Genomic DNA, 14,344 nt, shown 5'->3' on the forward strand with positions numbered 1-14,344 from the left:
GCGCCTCTCCAGGGGGCGACCTGCCGGCTTGACAGGTACCGCTGGGGAAAAAATGCTCCGGGAACCGTGCACGTGGCGTGTGTGCACCTCGTTCGAATGGACATGAGCAACACATCTCAAAGAACAACAGTTACAAGTAAGTAACCCTGTTTTCTCCTTCGAGAGGTGTCCCTGTGGGTGCTCCACTCAGGTCAAGGTGTGTCCCTGCACCTTTGATCTGATGTTTTCTCAGCAGTGACTCCCCCCATCCCCTCCCCCTGCCGTGCGTGCGCTTTGCCTGCCGGGTGAGCAGTCAGAATATAAATAGCGTGCACACATTCCAGGCTCCTCAGCTCCTTCTCTACCCCAGCCAGAGGCGGAGTACTGCAGTCATCCTGCCCACCTCAGCAACATAGTTTCTTACCCTATGTAACTATGTATCAGTATGTCTACACTAGCTTGTTAATTCGAGCTAGGTAGGCAAATGAGGAGACCGGAGTTGCAAATGAAGCCCAGGATTTAAATATCCCAGGCTTTATTTGCATGTTCCCTTCCGGTCGCCATTTTGAAATTTCGCTAGCCCAAACTCACTGCCGCATCACTACACGTGGCAGTGAAACGTTAATTCAAACTAGGTCCTTAGTTTGAATTAACTGTTACTCCTCATTCCACTTAGTTCTAAGGGCTTAGTTTGAATTAATGTCCTTAGAACAAAGGATTTAGTTCAAATTAATGTTTCACTGCCATGTGTAGCCACGTAGCAGTGAGTTTGGGCTAGTGAATTTTCAAAATGGCGACCGGACGGGAACATGCAAATAAAGCCCAGGATATTTAAATCCCGGGCTTCATTTGCAACACCGGTTGCCTCATTTGCCTACCTAGCTCGAATTAACGAGCTAGTGTAGACATACCCTATATAGCTACGTATTTTGTTAACATACAGATAGTTAGTATCTTTGGGTATGTCTACACTACAAAGTTAGTTCGAACTAACAGACGTTAGTTCTAACTAACTTTAATAGGTGCTACACTAGCGCTCCACTAGTTCGAATTTGAATCGAACTAGCGGAGCGCTTAGTTCGAACTAGGTAAACCTCATTTTACGAGGACTAACGCCTAGTTCGAACTAGCTAGGCTCCTCCCCTCTACTTTGGATATGACACTTGTCTGTTGTAGAGAAGGAACTAAGGAGCCCACACTGTGCGTGTGCTATTTATACTCTGACAACTTGTCTGGCAAAGTGCACACATTGCCCTAGGGCAGGAAGGGGGCATTGCTGAGAGAGTCTCTGATCAAAGGCTCTGGGACGCACCTTGACCTGAGTGGAGCACCCACAGGGACACTCATCTCAAAGAACGTCCATTACGGCATTGGTGAATAACCTCCTCTTTTGCACCTGTGGTCAGTTTCTTAAAGTGAAGGGCAGGGAAGAGAAATGAAGATGAGAAGAGAAGAGGTTTTCAAGATGTGAGGAGGCATTTTCAGTATAGAGGAGACCATATGTATTGGATTTCATAAGATCATGAAGTGAAATAGTGGAGATTTAATAGTTTTATATCTTTGCAGTTTAAGGGGAATATAATAGTAAATTTCTCCAGCTCAAGTTGTTATTTTCCACAGTATATGTGAGCATCTGACCTATATATTGAAATGCCATTTATGTCATATCTGAATATGAATGGCACAAAATCATACAAACAGCTGCTTAAAATGTATGCCTTTCAATCTGTTTCAGATCTGCAATGAATGGACACATTGTTGATATTGTTAATTAGATTAAAGAGAACAGAACTGTTCTAAATAACTGGAATATTTCTGCATTTTCATGGTAAATATGATTTTTATAGTACTTCAACAGTCATAGAAATTGGACCCAATAGGTCCTTACAATTATATCAGTGAAACTATCACACCAGTATTCAGAGAACTTAAAGCTTTATTTGTGCACTTTATTTTTAAACTTTCCTTTTGTTGTAGGGGAAGCACACTTTTGTTAAATCTAGGGGAATATATCTAGTGTAGCTAAATCCTAAATCATGGAAATGAGCTATTACAGTTGAATGCTTAACTTCTGAGATTCCCTGTACTTATCAAGGTTAGCATATAAAGTGCCATTTAAGCACTGAAGGTAACTCCTCTGTGAGATGAAGTCATGGGTATAGTATAGTTGGTTGAATTTTTTTCTTTGTGAGGTTTTGTTTGCAGGGTTTTTTTTAATTAAAATAGCTTTTGTGTCAAAATGGACGGCTTTGGTGGGAAATATCTGTTTCTGCCTATTTTTTTTAGGTTTTCACCGCAAAACCATAACCAATTTTTTCCCACTTTTTGGTAAGCCTGAAAATATTGTGGATTTTGGCCAAAATGTTCTGATTTTAAACAAATAATCAGTTTCTGAATCTTCCATTTGATTAGAAAACTCAAAATTGTGAAGAAAACTTAAAATTTTATTTGATTTTTGTAAAAAAAATGGTAGGAACAAAAACCATTTCCTTTCAATTCATTTACCTGTCCTGGGTAAGGACAAGCATCTTAGCTGTTTCTAACAATACACTTCCATCTAGTAAGACAGCATTTAAGAGAACAAAGTCCTAGCACTGGCTTTTCAACATTGCCATATTTCTGCCAACATGGTTTTGAAATATGGTGTCCAATACACCTCCATCTCCTCTAGTCAATGGCTTTCTTCACCTAGCAATTAACGTCCTGAGGCAACAGATATGTGTCTGTAATTCTAAGAGAATTTAAATGGTCTCTCTTTCTACTCAAACTGAAACTGTCCTCTAGTGATGAAACCCTGAGATTCTAACTCCGTCTTCACTCAAACCAAATTCTCAAGAATTTCAATAGCAATTTGAATGAGTAAGGTCCTCAGAATTTAGGGTCTGGTGCTAGTCTTATTGCCAACAAAGGCAGTGGGAGTCATTCATTTCAATGGGGGTAGAATCTTGGTCCTTCAAACTCTTGGTTTGATTTTTTTTAAGGTTTTCTTCACAGAACTTCCTTCAGTCACACATGGAATTTATCAATCCAAAGATGAGCTCTACACACAACCTTTATGATAACAGCTTTAAAAAGTGATTCAGTGGGCCAAATTCGAATTCGGTTACATAACTTGAATAAATATAGTTTAAACTTGTTATCTATATCTCAGAATGTAAATAAGTTTGTCTGACTCTATGTGATTTGGATGGGTGAGTCATATTATCCATAAAAGGGACAATGTTGTTGAGTTTTATTGGACTAACATCTGCTGGTGGAAGAGAAAAGCTTTCAGGCTTCACATAGCTCTTCCTCAAGTCTGGAGAAAGTAAGCATAAAGCATCCAAGCTAAATACAAAACAGGGCAGATCGTTAAGCATAAGGGGTTCACGTGCTATAGAAGATCACTTAATTTTAAGTGTGCATTTAAGGTTTAGAAGGCAGTAGGATGTATTGCAAATTATTATGAGCCACAAAACCAGCATCTCTGTTAAGTCCACAGTGTTTAGTGTCTGGTAGAGTTATGAATTTAAATTCCCCAGTTCATCTATGGATGGTGTTGTGCAAGTTTCCTTTGAAGAGAAGAACAGAGAAGTTTCAGATATAGAGTGATTGCTCTGTGAAAAGTTTTCACCCATGGGTAGTAGGTTTTTGTCTTTTATTGCTTTTCAGCATGAGTTCATTCTAGGGATGTTAGCAGGTAGCCATGTACACAAATGACTGATCAGCCTCGGCTCATTGGTTAAGCATAACAGCATACATACACGCACACCCCGTATCAGAGGCAGCAGAGGGGTGAGGCAGAGCCTGCTCTGTAGGATCTGGTGCTCATGGGGAGCAGGCTGAAAAGCTTGCCTGATACAGAGACAGCAAGGGTATGTGTGCATGTAGTTGTTTGGATTAACGTATAGTCATCTGCATTAACCAATAAGACCAGGCATATCAGTTGATTGTTTAAATGACCATGCTCTACCATCCCTAGTGTAAACGTATAACTGCTAAAAAAAAAATAAAAAAAAATTCCAGTGGTTACACATTTACACAAATACATGTTGGTTAACATCCCTAGTTCATTCAAGAGCATAGTAGTTGTTTGCTTTCAGCTTGATGTTCCTGGTGCATGTGGTGCACTGGATGACGTACCCCACGTTTTGCTATGGGCAAGTCAGGACCCATGGATTGAAAGGTGTGTTGTGAGAAGTAGTGATCATTCTGCCAGGGGAGCGATGTTCTGGCTGGGTCTGGTGCCTCTTTCAGTTGGTGTGTCTGTCTCTGGGGAGCTTGTTTCTGATGCTGAGCTTGGAGTTGTTCAAAAATCAGAAGAGCGGCCTGTGTAACTCTGGCATTTTCTTAGGAGGCCAGAGATAGGAAGTGATAACATAGTCTTCAGAATGATTCTTATAGCAATACAGTCAAGTTTATGAAGGTGCATTTGAAAAAAAAAATCTGGAAAATTAAAGAAATCCTGATTTCCCCACATCTCTTGGTATAATTCCACTGGGATCAGTGGAGGTGCACCAGCAGTTAAATCTCAGAGTAATATCAATGGATACTACAGTAAAAGCAGAGGCAACTGATGGAGGACGCAGAGGGGCACTGACATGTGACCACCACCCCCCGACTTCTCCCTGTGCCACTCTGGGAAGGGCCGGGACAATGCACCCTCTGCCCCAGGCACTGTCTCTTCCTGCCCCATTCCGCCTCTTCTGCCAAACCCCTCCCCCAGCGATGCTGCCTAGGGGAGTAGTGCGGTCTGGTGCCTGCAGCAGGGGTTCAGCCCAGCCCCGCACTCACTGGTAGCAGCGGGGGAATGAGAGCAACATGGCTCTGCTCCCCGGGTGCCAGCCGCATCGCTCTGCTTCCCACCAGTGAATGGTGCATGGGCTCTGCCACTCCTGATTATTGTGGCTGACGACCAAAGGGCGGAGCCGCACCGATCTGCTCCACCATGCTGCAGCTGGTCAGTGTGGGGGTCTCGGCCCCTGCTGTGAGTGTAGCTCGTGCACCTAATAGGGAGCTATCTCTTTAAGAGATCCTAGGAGGGGAAGGTAGGAGTGAGTTGTTGTCAGCCGACGGTCAGGGCAGTGAGTCCTTTATGACCAGCTGAAGTTCTTTTAAATTGTGCTTGGTTCTGTTACAGCAACTGAAGGAGTCAGGTTAAAGCTTAAACAGTTACTATTTTATTGTTACAGGGTAAACTTAGTTGTTAAATGCTACTACTGTGTTACAGATAACACAGTCACTACAAAGGACAGGACAGAAATTACACTAATAAGTCACTTACAGGTACCATGAAACCCTTTTGGTTCTCTGAGCTCTTATTAAATGCATGCAAAATAGACACCTAGCAGGTATAATTCTCACCCCTGCGTTCCAGACTTGGCGTGGCCAGCGTCTTTCTCTCAATCCCTCGGGAAGAAGTAGGGCGAGGATGGGCGTCTCACAGACCTCGGGAGACAATCAATACCTGCCAGCAGGTGTGGATGATTGGAGCTCAAATGGGGTGAGCTACTGAACCCCTCTTTATACCCCTTGGGTCATGTAGGCTTCTTCCTGGTCTCAAGTGGCCAATTAGGAAAAATGGCTTTGAATGCCAAGTTTCCCACGAAGGGTGCAAAGCATAATTCACACCTGGGAAAATGCAGACAATGGGCACCTCTGGTATGTGATGGGAGAAGATTCCTCTCCTGGGACAGTGCAGGCGTGTCAATTACTGGTACTAGCCATCAGGGAGACGGGAGGCCCCGGGTCGTCAGCTAGCCCATTTACTGTCTGGTTTCTGTTTATGGTAGAGTCAGGGACAGGCAGCACACCTGTGTTCCCAGGGCATCAAAGGCTGACTGCCTTTCTCTTGCTCTCTGGGGGGGGGTGGAAACCAAGATGGGGTTCGTGTCTGGCTACAGTTGTGTCTGGGTCAGTGTTGCTAGGTGGATTTAGCACTCCATGCCCAGAACCTTCTGGAACTAGGTGTGGTGGTTTGGGGTCTGCTCCAGTAGGTTCTGTCTCTGGTGCTGGGGTTAGACTCCATGAGCCAGCAGGCAGGGCAGCTGCTTCACTAAGGGCTTGTGCTCTGTGGTTATGTCTGCACAGAGCCCTTAAAGCTGCAGCCTTAGGGGAAAGGGCTTGTGGCAAACAGGAGGCCCTAATGGCCCTGAGCCACCCAGCAGCTGCCCCTGCCTCAGAATTTGCCCAAAATGACTCAGTCTGCTACTCCCACCTAGCACTCCACTGCTCCGAGGGGGCAGTCAGACAGCTCCCAGGAGCCTGCCCGGAGCCAAAAGAGACGCACCCTTCCTGGTCTGGTGCAGAGATCCTGGACCTCACTGAGGTCTGGGGTGACAAGACCAACCTCCAGGATCTCTGCACCAGACGCAGGAACATGGACATCTATGGCTATATGGCCAAGAGCCTGGCCAACAAGGGAAGACATGACTATCATGCGTTTTCCCCAATTACTTGCCATTGCTGTCCATAAACTGGCCCCACTGGTCCCAGATGGCCTACAGGACTATTGAGAAGTACCCCTGCCGGTGGATGTATTTAGCTGCCAGGTGGTTGGAGGTCCAGATGCGGATGTAGGTGCCATCAATAGCGCCCCCTCAGTGGCGGAAGCCCTGTCAACAAAGCCGGAAATGATGTTGCCTAGGTTGATGACCCTGCACAGCAAGACAGTGTTGATGGCCCTCACCACCTGTAGAAGAAGACAAACAAACAAATAGAGAATCATAGGGTGGCCAGGTCCCCAACCCCTTTTCCCCCATACACCAGGAGCAAACCCCCCGACACTTATTCCATCCCCCAGCAGGCCTTTGTGAGAGCGAGACTGAAAAACCTCCTGGGGAGGAGGCTTGCACCACCAGCACCCTCCCCCCACCCTTTTCCCTAGGGAACCCCCTTCCAGCAATACATTTCCCCTCCCCTCCCAGGACAGTAGCCTGAGAGCCCCATATCTGCATGAGCAGAGCCCCAACAGTTGATCTCCCCACGCCAAGATGGTTCCCAATGGATCAGTAGCTTCTAAAGGGTGATGTCAACCCACTTCTGGAGGGGAATGGCAGGTATCATGTGGATGTCCCATTGCCTGAGGGCAGGGGTGAGCCACTCTCAGAGCTGCAGAAAGGTGCCCTTCCTCAGTCAGAAATTCTGGAGCCACTGCTGGTCATCCCACCGCCCCATGACGAGCCAGTCCCACCAGTCAGCACGGGTGTCCAAACACAAGAGACAGCAGTGCACGGTGGGTGGGATCCAACAGCATGAGCTGCACCCGCAGAGAGGCGAGGAGGGTCTCCAAGTGGAGCAGGGGGTTGGGTTCCTGCAGGGTCTGGGAGGCAGCCTGCAGAAACTGCTGCATAAGGCGCAGCACAAGCTGCAATAGCCATCAACTGTCCAGAGGCAGCTCCGGCTCCATGGCTAGAGAGCTGAGGTGTCCACAAGGGCAACCACAGCAGTCAAAAGAAAAGTTCTTTGCTGTCCCTCGAGGAGGTAGGCAAAGGAAGAAAAGCTGAGACATGTCTGTCCCGGGGGGTTCCTTTAAGCAAGAGCCTCAGCTAGCCTCAGGCAGCAGCCACAGGAAGTAACTGCTGTCCTGATGACCTGCCTGAAGTGCTTCTGGGTGGCCTTACATGCGAGTTATCGTCCAGGGAGTGTGGACATTCTATTTCAAAATTAGCTATTTTGGATAATTTCTTCTGGAATAGTTTATTCTAAAATAAATGTACAGAGTAGATGTAGCCTGTGAGAGCTGGGAGAAGCTGAGCCAGGAGCAGAGAGCAGGCTGTTGTCCCTGACTCTGAAGCACTCTGCAGCAGGTAGTGATGATGTTAACCCTCTACCAGGGCACAGGGGCAATGTTCTTTATAGCCAGGGGAAACAAGGAGAGAAAACACCACCTTCTGTGTTAGTTGCATGCTCTGAATGCTGTTTTGATTTTAGCCAAACTGGTCTAGTTACTTTCTCAGCTGGTGGGATTCTTCAGCTCCTCTTTAAATGCAGCAATGGGAAAAGAGCTGTTTCTATTCTGTTATTCTCAGCTTGTATATTTCTTGTAGCAGGGTTTTCTTTAAGTCTTTATCCTTGTGAGTTAACTGACTGGTGAGTCCGTGAGCTGGCTGCCTAACAGTGATCCACAGCGGGGGAAGTGGCTGCCTGCACTCCAACTGAGGATCCCTACAACCAAGTGGAGAGCTGGTTCAGACTCAGCCTATGGTGCAGATTTGATGATCAGAGTCATAAACCGAGACTTTGGTGAACTAAACCTAAGCTTCTGGGATCTCTCAGTCTCTTACTGTTGTGTTTTTAGTTTTGCTTTATTTTTTGTTTTGGACTAAGTTGTTCAAATTTTACTTTTGATTTTGTCTTTACTTATGTCTGTTGAAGACAATGTCGGTGGGTTCTAAAATGGTTCTGTTGTAAATTTAGATTCTTATTTGTTTCTTCATCATAAGATTTTATAAAGTTATTTAATTAAATTCATTTCTTTAGGAGTTTGGGGGATTTGAATGTAGGGAGGCTGACACTTGGCAATTCTTACTGAAATTCCTTAAGAGACTGAACTCTGGGTCTCCAGCTATTTTCTATGGGAGTGGCAGAGGGGAGTTTAGACACTGTGAAGTCTAGCCCACCCAAGGTTATATGTGCGCCAACCCCCCGCCACCCACACACTACTCCTTCAGGCTGCCCAGAGGCTCTGGGCTCTTGTCCCTGCTGCCTGCAACATTTGGGGGACACGTGACCCCTTGCACCCCCCTCATGCAGCACCAGTGAGTAAAAGCTTTCACAATCAGCATGTTGTGGGAATGGTGGGGGGAATGTCAAATACTCCAGTTATCTAAGAGTTAACCAGAATAAGTTTGGGAGGGCGTGTAGGGCCTTTTGCTGAGAGTCTGGGCTCCAGGAGAGGACCAGGGATGAGCGGTTTGGGGTGTGATCGGGGCTCAGGATGGGGCACAGGAAAGAGTGCAGGCTCTGGGAGGGAATTTAGGTCTGGGAGCAGGCTAGAGGCAGAGGACTGGGGCACAGGAGGGTTTTCAAGGTGCTCAATCTGGGTATGTCCCTGCAGCTCCAAGTTGGTGGCATGGCTAGGCAGTTAGGGTACGTCTAGACTACATGTCTCTGGCGACAGAGGCATGTAGATTAGACTACCCGGCATAGGAAAATGAAATGGCGATTTACATAATCGCCACTTCATTTAAATTTACATGGCTGCCACGCTGAGCTCCTGGGACGAGGCATACCTGGGATGTCGACAAATGCCTTTGATGTCGACCCCTGCGCGTCCAGACTACCGCGCTGAGCTGACAAACAGCTGATCGGCTCATGTAAATTTAAATGAAGCGGCGATTATTTAAATCGCCATTTCATTTTCCTATGCCGGGTAGTCTAATCTACATGCCTCTGGCACCAGAGGCATGTAGTCTAGATGTATCCTTAGTCTGCATGTTGCCTCCGCCCACAGGCACCTTCCTCTGGCCATGCTAGAAGCCAACCAATGGGAATTGCAGAGACAGTAACTCAGGGCATGGGCAGAGAACAGAGCCCTTGGGGACAGCAGAGGCCTGTTGCTGGTTCTAGGGAGCCACACGGAGCCTGGGAGGGAGCTTGCCACCCCTGTACCAACTGGACTATAAACTGGACTTCCCAAGAAGTTCAGAAAAGTCTGTTCATAGAGCTTCCCAGCTGGCAGAGTGCCAGATAAAACCGCTCTGGCTGTAGGATTGTTTAGAGAGGCCTACACAAATACTCACTGTGAGGGGCTCCTCCGCCACACATGTGCATACCCTTTCAATCTGCATTTTATATCACGTTGTTCTCGCTGAAGAAATGACTGTGTGTCTTTGCAGTGGTGGATTAAGGCTTACCTGGGCCCTAGGGATAAAGAACATTTGAGCCCCACACAGCTCTTGCCATGGGACCCCTGGCCCTCCCATTCTCCCAAGGCCCTGTCCTCTGGCTACGCTAGAAGTAGAGCCAGGCTGCTGTGGGGAGCCCTGGACCCTTCACCTGCCCTGGATGGCATGCCGTAGGGGGTGGGGACACAGACTGGGGACATGCTTTTGGGCATCCTGGTTCCCTGCCAAGGACAGGTGACGCATCCTGCACAATACCCCAGGTTCACTGGGTGGCTTTGAACACAGCCTGGGGTGACCATACATCCTGTTTTGATCAAGACAGTCCCCTTTTTAGGCCTTGCCCTGGATATCCTGACTTTTTGGACAAAACTGGACATTTTTCCTGTTTGCTCCTTGCAAACAGGACCAATGCCCAGTTTTACCAAAGAGGGGCTCAGAGGTGGATGAGTGAGTGGCGGGTCTTGGGACAACCCTTCATGGGAGTGGGGTGGGGAGCTCAGGTGAGTGGCTTGGGCCACATGGAGGAAGTGGGGACATATGGTCACCCTACTACAGCCTAGTTCCACTTTCCAGTCTGTCCAGAGGGTGGGACTAAGGGAGGAAGAGGAGGAGCAGAAGGCCGGGCCACAGGTCAGTAGCCCCCCTCTACTATATGGGTTCAAGCACTCCTGCTGGGGCCATCAAATTGGTCAGGGCCCTTGGCAGAGGCTGTGTGGGCATATGTGTTACTATGCCACTGATGTGACCAGTGAAAAGGAAGGAAAATGTCCCTCTTTTCTGTTACCATTGTTATTGTGATTAAAGCCATATCTCTAGTGCGATAAGAAGAGGTTTACCTGTAAATTTGGGTGACTTTGTCAGATGGTCCTTTGGTGAGCTGGAAATGTAATGCATTCTTATAAAGAAAAGCAAAATAAATTATAGTAAATTAAGTGAAATACTACCTTGAAAGTATTTTAACCTCTTCTGCTTTCTTTTTTCATTTAGCAAAATAAAATAAAAAACCTCCCAATCTCAGAGATACAGTTCACTGTGTGCTAGTACTAGTTCATTATCTATGGACACAAAGTTTTTACAACTTGTTCTCTGATTAAAGTTGGACTGTACTTGTTACTACCATGCAATATCTCATTCCTGAAAATGTTTGTGTAGTTCTTACCTCTCTCAGGCTTAAAACTGAGGCTTTTTGAAGATATCACAGCATGGCAGAATCACCTTATTTCAGCAATGCACTAAAAATAAAGTTATTGAAAGTCCAGTAGGACTTTGGACCTTTGCTGCTTTGCAGTTAATTTTGGGACTACACTTCTTGATCTTTAGGTCTGATTTCAGACCTTTAAGGGATAGCAGTAGTCACATCTGGTATTATGTTAGTCATATATGGAACTCATTTAAATTGAGTCTCCTAATCCATATCATTCATTGCTAACACTATTGTGACCTTAACTACTAATGACACAGTCAACCCTGATGCAGAACTATATTTAGATACAGAAAACATCTTACAGGCCTGACAAAAGTGAGAGGTCTAACATTTTATGTTGTTTGGTTTTTAATATAATTATTGTCCTCTTCAGAAATAGAACTGTCACAAAGGAAAATAATTAACAAATTTCCACTTGCATTTTATTATGAAGATAAATGTGGGGTTCTGGTTTGAGTGAGCTCCTCTGTTTTTTATACACATATTTGAAAACACATTATGAAGTAAGTTAGACCTCAGAAGTAATTTAAGTTATCATAACAGCATGATAAAGTACAATGTTTTTTCTAAAACTCTATCACTATCAATGAAAAATTAATGCATAGTGGCTGTGTCTAGACTGGCAAGTTTTTCCGCAAAAGCAACTGCGGAAAAACTTGCCAGCTGTCTACACTGGCCGCTTGAATTTCCACAAGAACACTGATAATCTCATGTAAGAAATCAGTGCTTCTTGCGGAAATACTATGCTGCTCCCGTTTAGGCAAAAGTCCTTTTGTGCAAAAGATTTTGCGCAAAAGGGCCAATATAGACAGCTCAGATTTGTTTTGCGCAATAAAGCCCCAATCGCGAAAATGGCTTTTGCCATTTTGCTTTTGCGGAAAAGTGTCCGTGCCAATCTAGATGCTCTTTTCTGCAAATGCTTTTAACGGAAATCTTTTCCGTTAAAAGCATTTGCGGAAAATCATGCCAGTCTAGACGTAGCCAGTCTGTGCTCTCCAAAAAAGCTCAAGGCACCTAACTGCAAGTGCAATTTAAAGGGAGCTGGATGTCTAATTTCCTTAGGCCCCTTTGAATTTCCCAGCTTTAAACTGCGTCCGTTATTTACACAGGCTTTAACAAATCCATTCTGCTGCCTGTGTATCTGCACTTCACTAACACGCAAGTGTTAGTTAATGTATCTGGAGCCTATATATGCCAACATCTTGAGGTTTGTCCAAAAGCTTCAAGGCTCCATTGGACAGATGAAAGACTCAATGCCAGCCTGGAGCAAATGGCAGAATCCAGGTTAAGTGAAGTTTTACACTTGTGTATGCTTTTGCAGGATTGGACCTATATATACATATGTAATTAAAAATGCAGTTTAAGATTCTGCAACTGCATCTGCTTCTACTTAAGTAAATAGCAGACAATCTATTGAATGCCATCATGCAGGAGGGGAGCTAATACAACATATTAACAAAGTGTCAGACAAAGTATTCAATAACTTCCCTATTCCTATCAAATGCAAAGCTGAACACTAACCATGCCCTATGTATAAGCCTGTTCAGATAGGCAGACCTTCCCTTGCAGCCATGAAGGCCAAGAAACTATGGTTCTTTCATGCCAACCTGAAACTACTGCAAAAATTAAAAAAAATAAAAAAATAAAAAATGTGTAAGATACACTGAAAACATCAGTGAAATATGATTGACACAGTTTTGGATGGATTGGTAAATAGCTGGTGCCCAAGTTAAACAATAAAAAATGCTCTTCTATTTATGTTGGCTGTGTCTACACTGGGCCACTTATTCCGGAAAATCAGCCGCTTTTCCGGAATAAGCTGCAAGCTGTCTACATTGGCCCTTGAATTTCCGGAAAAGCAATAACGCTCTACTGTACAAAATCAGCCGCTATTCCGGAAAAACTATTCTGCTCCCGCTTGGGCATAAGTCCTTATTCCGGAACACTGTTCTGGAAAAGGGCCAGTGTAGACAGCCCAGTAGTCTTTTCCGGAAAAAAGCCCCGATCGCGAAAATGGCGATCGGGGCTCTTTTCCGGAAAAGCACGTCTACATTGGCCACAGACACTTTTCCGGAAAAAGGGCTTTTCCGGAAAAGCAGCCTGCCAATGTAGATGCTCCTTTTCTGGAAAAACTGAAAACGGAATAGTATTCCGTTTTAAGCAGTTCCGGAAATTCATGCCAGTGTAGACACAGCCCATGTGTTTATCTAAAATCACTTGCAAGATTTCCTGAGGTTGCTTTCATGTTGTGGTTGGCTAATTTGGAATTATGTGAGACCTTGATCATTGTTTGTTCATTCTGTGTCCTTTATTATTTCTATACTTGTTGTGACGGACTCCCCACCCCTATGGTTTATGAAATGGACTCATGGACATGAATATACATAACTCAAAGGTGGTTTGAGCGAATTATTTCATGTAACCCATCGATCTTCATGTCATGATCTGCTGGTTCTGTTTATCTTACTCTGTAGTATATATCACTTGTGTGTGTGAAATTAGACACATGGAGTGGGGAATACTTGGTGAGTTTCAAATGTGTGAATGGGAGACACGGAGGGTGTTACCTGCAACTTCTAGATGAGCCACTGTTAAACAATCTTTTGTCCTTAAGTCTGAGAAGTGGTTGGTAGGGAGTGGCCTCACCTCCTTAACAAAAGGAATAGGAAAGCAGAGGCCTAGGTCTTTTGGCTGGGCTGCACCTGAAGGAAAGGGCCAGGGACCCCAGGGTGTGGAAGAAAGTCTTGGTTTGGAGGGGCAGCTGGAAAAGAGGCCAGGGGAGTTTGATTAAGTTTGTACTGAGGTTTCAGTGGAGAACTAGCCAAGCAAATTTCTTTTGATTTGTAACCTACTTTGCTCTGCCTGTTTTCACTTATTACTACTTAAATCCTCATGCTTCAACTTAATAAAACCATTTTTATATTCTATCAAACCCAGTGTAAGGGATTGTCACCTGGAGGGGCTGGGGAACCAGTGTGCACATTCCTCCTTTCATTGTTAAAGATGACTTACCTAATTCCTTGGGGTCTGATCCCATCTGGGGAGTGCTCTCTCAGTAGGCTGGGCCCTTAACTGCACTCTCCTTGGACCTGGAGTGGTTCAGTGTCGGTACTGCTTTTCAGTGGGGGCAGGGACCTCAGCTTGGGGCCTTGGCTGGGGAAGACGAGCAGAGCTGGCCCAGCAGGACTGGGTGGTAAGGAACCCCAGAGAGCAGGAAGGTGAGTGGCAGTGGCCGTGTCAGTATCCCAAGGGGTCGTCTGTGACTGCACCCTGTCACACTGGTGTCTTATAAGGGGCTGCAATTTTATCCAGCTAAAATATAACAGCATTTTTT

This window comes from Pelodiscus sinensis, chromosome 5, assembly GCF_052426305.1.
Source record: "Pelodiscus sinensis isolate ZL-2025 chromosome 5, ASM5242630v1, whole genome shotgun sequence".
Lineage (NCBI taxonomy): Eukaryota > Metazoa > Chordata > Testudines > Trionychidae > Pelodiscus > Pelodiscus sinensis.